This window comes from Ursus maritimus, unplaced genomic scaffold, assembly GCF_017311325.1.
Source record: "Ursus maritimus isolate PB19 unplaced genomic scaffold, ASM1731132v1 scaffold_14, whole genome shotgun sequence".
NCBI lineage: Eukaryota > Metazoa > Chordata > Mammalia > Carnivora > Ursidae > Ursus > Ursus maritimus.
In genome coordinates, this window is record NW_024423786.1 from 37,391,652 (window position 1) to 37,395,947 (window position 4,296).

Sequence of the window (4,296 nt, forward strand, 5' to 3'; positions counted from 1 at the left end):
TGCCCAATGCCTGGTGTTCCACCGAGGGCCCTGGATCGTCACCCTGTGTCTGTCTCCCTCAGTGGACGGGGAGCTCCCGGGAGGTGACCACCGTCCTCTTTCACAGTCTGACGGCTGCCACAGAGGAGACACTCCTTTAACGTGAATAGTTGTTAAAGGAACGGAGGGTTGGTTGGATGGACAGACAGATGGACAAATGGGTGGATAGATGGTTGCCTGATGGATTGGATCATTGGATGACGCATCCGTTTCCTCTGGCTGCTCTAATTCCCACAAACTTAGCGGCAGAAATCGACACAAATCTATTCTCTTACAGTTCTGGAGGTTAGAAGTCTGAAATGGCTCTCGCTAGGCTAAAATCAAGGCGTTGACAGGGCTGGGTTCCTTCTGAAGGTTCACTCCACTTTTTTGCTTTTCCGGTTTCTAGAGGCTGTTCACTCCCCTTGTCTTATGACCCCATTCCTTTATCTCAGAGCCGGCAATGTTGGCATGCGCCTTTCTCATGCTGCCATCATGTTCTCTCTTCTGATTCCCTTTTCCACTCTTAAGGGACCCTTGTAATTTCATTGGGTCCACCCAGAGAATCTAGGATCATCTGCCTATTTTAAGGTCAGCTGATTAACCACCTTAATTCCGTCCATAACCTTAATTTCTCTTTGCCATGTTAAGTAACATATTCGCAGGGTCTGAGGATTAGAACGTAGGCATCTTTTGAGGGCCATTGTTCTGCCTACCATAGATGGGCAGGTGTTGGTTGGATGGATGTACGATGTACGGGTGGGTGGGTGGACAGCAGACAGAGCCCTCCAAGTGGAGGTGAAGAGCTTGAGATAGAGCAGACATGTTCACCTCCCATCTGCTGCATCCTCTGCTTCCAGTAATGTATTGCAAGAGCCCTGGGCCAAGGAAGAGGTCTTTCCCAAGCTCTGCATTCCTCTCTATTGATTTTATCTTCCCACTGGCTCTGGCCCTCCCAGAGGTCGGGTATCCTGTCCCACCTACCAGTCTGGGACTCCAAGCCAAATTTGACCCTTGCCTGCCAATGAGTGAGAGAATGACCTCGTGGGACATTCTACTGGGATCGGAGGTTGGAGGGGTGATGGGTGCAAGGGCTGGGACTCCTACTGGATGAATGTGATGGAATATCAGGGAGAGGAGGCAGAGAGAGGAGCCCAGCCTCCGGAGCTCACTCACTTTGGGATTTTTTTTTTTTTTTGAGGGAGAAATCAATGAAATTCGTGTTTATTCCTTATCTATCTGCTTAAATATAATATTTGCTTAATGTAAAATAAAAGAAGTGACAATGTATAATAATATAATGGCCACTGGTGACCAACCCCACAACACAAGCATAGGGATGAGACTGGCCTTGCGACACCAAAGCTCCCTGCGGCCTGGGACTCCTGTCTGGCTCGCTCTGGCCACATCCCCTCCAGCAGCAATAGTGCCTGGTACCCTGTGGGCTCTTGAGAAATGTTCCTGGGCGGAATTTTCCCGTGTGTCCCACTCCTACCTGACTCCCGTCTACCCGAGGGTATCAAGAATCTTGCCTCCCGGACCCTGACACAGTCCCCACCTGCTCGGAGGATAGTCCCTCTCAGCTCTACACCGAGGGGGTGACGGGATGGAGGAGGTGGGATCGGGAGAGGTCTCCGCAGGCCCAGGAATCAAGGGCTTCATTTTCCATTTGCACCCAGTTTTCAAATGAGGCACGGTGTCACAGGGAAGGGAGAAATAGGGGACAGGAGCCCAGACCCAAGCCCCTGCCTAGGCCGGAGTGAGCGGACGGGGCTCCTGCCCTGAAAGTAGGTGGGGGGTCTCCTCCAACACAGACTCTGTGCTGGAGGGAGCCACGGCCACCACCTCAGCCAGGATGGTCCCCCTCCACGATGCAAGTCCAGGGCTCAGTCCAGCCCCGGCCCCTTGCTCGGCTCCCTAAACACTGTGCTCTGGGAGCAGGCCTCGGGGAAGATGTGAGAAAGGGCCACGTTCTCCGCAACATCCTGAACCCCTTCCCACCTACCAGCACGGCTTTTCTCCATCTCCTCTCAGGGAACCCCCTCTCCAGGCTCCTGCCACATTCCCACCCCCGCGGCCCCCAGGCCCCTCCTCCCGCTAGGGTGGGAGCACAGCAATTCAAGTTATTTTTAGCCAAGCCTCATCCTCCAGGAGACGAAAGTCAAGGGGAAGCCGCCCCCGCACCTCCAGGAGCTTCTTGTGGAAAACGATTAAAACCAGAGCCGCCAGGCCCGTGCCAGGCGGGCCGCCTTGCAGAGACAGGCCCATTCAGGACCACCAGGCTCTCGGCCACTGGCTCCCAGAGCTGCAGCCTAGTTGCTAGGAGTGGCGGGGGTCTCCACACGCGCCTCACCGCTCAGCAGCTGCTCCTCAGCCCCCCATCTCCCTGCCCTGGCCCTGCCATCCCTGCCTCTAGTGCGGAGGGCGTCCCGGGGCAGCCCCGCTCTCCGGCTCTCTCCCTCCGGGCAGGGCGCCTTGGCGGTGGGCAGCTTCCCTGTGTCCAGGGAAGATTTGGGGGGCGGGGCGAATCCCAGGCTGCCTGCCTGGCCTTCTGGTTGCTTCACGTCTGGTTCCAGGAGGGCTACTGAGTTGGACAGAGACTGTGGGCCGGGCCCTGGTAAGTGCTTGGCTGGCACGGTCCCCGAAGCCTCACCACAACCTGGTATTTAAGCAGTGTCCTCATCCTCGTCTTACAGGAGGGGACACTGAGCCGCAGGGGGTTCAGTACTTGTTCCAGCCCACCCAGCTGCTAAGAGCCAGGCAGGATCTGGGTTGTGCTCTCCAATTTTCCCCAGTGGATGGGCTGGGGAGGACCCAGAAAGGAAGGACTCACCAATGTTATCCTGGGGGCATGAGGTAGGCCCCCCACTCTCGGCCATTTGCTGTGGGGTCCAGAGCACACTGTACCATAGGGTCATCCCTCAGCGAGGCATCGCCCTCCTTTCCCCAAGCTGTCACCAGTGTGAGAGTCTCAGGCAGGGTCCAAGCCCAGAAGAGCTTCCAGAAGTGGCTTTGACTGAGGAGAAGAAGCTGGTGACCCTGGGCAAGTCACTTCACCTTTCTCAGCCTCGGCTTCCCCATCTGCCCCTTGGGAGGAGTGAGAGAAGCCACTCTGAGGGTATGGCGAGGACTGGCGAGGACCAGGGATGAGCGAGGCAAAGCTCCCGGCTTCAGGCGCTGGCAGGGGGCTCCCTTTCCCTGCTGGAGCCCTGGACTTAGAGCTGTGTGCTGGGAAGGTAGGGATACCCACTGTGGGCCAGGCCTCGGGGTTTTGGGGGTAGAGCTCAGGGAGGCCCCAATCCGCTGGGGTCCGGTGCCAGAGAGCTCCTTGTCCCCTCCCCACCTCTGCCTGATTTTCCTGCCTTCGAGCCTAACATCATGCCTCCTCTGCCAGGAAGACTTCCAGGTTCCTCTTTCAACCTCCAGAGGCTCCTGGCCTGGATGGACCCCTCTCTGTTCCACATCTTGGTTGCTATGCCTACAGCTTCCTCTCCTCCCAGCTCCAGGCTCTGTGCACAGTAGGCACTCCTGGTGATTGTGGCCACAGTTCTGGCCCAGCAGACATAAGGGGTTTCAAGCTCAGACCTCACAGGGTCCATCCACAGATCTCCTGGGTGGAGGCCGAGGTCATCCTTTCTCTTTGCTGCATGGCAAGCAACTCCCCCAACCATGGAGGAGGGGTAGAAGGGGAGTGAGGGGCAGCCCCTGGGCAGTTGGGGGATTTACCCAATGACACAGCTTGGAAAGGGCAGTGTCTGGGCCAAAGCTCACTGCCTATGGCCACAAGCCCTTCTTGCCCTTTTAGGGTCCCCAGCCCTCCTGAGTGTGCCCCTCCTCAGATCCCCAGCTCCTCTCTGTTCTTCCTGGTGTCCCTTGTGCCTCCCAAAGCAAGGCTGGGGCTCCTTCTCCCTCATTCCATCCATGATGTGCTAGGGCCTTGGAGGGGGTTTTACTGAAGCACTAAATGGGGATCAGACAAGGGCAAGCACAGAGCCTTCCCTAGACCTCCCCCGCCCCACCCCCATGGGGTACAACCCTCCTGTGGCCTTCATGGCCCACTGTCCTTCAGCCTGACGGTAAGATGCCCCCCCACCCCTGGCCTCTCTTTAGCCTGGGCCGGGCTGGTGGGCATCCAGGCAGGACAGGGGTAAGGGGAGGTGTAGGGGCTGCAGTTGCCATGGCAATGACACTGGTGGCTCCCTGGAGGCTGCTGGGGAGGGAAAGGGAAGGGTCCCTCCCAGCCCCCCCTCTTCATTCTTCCTTTTCAGACCCTCTTTG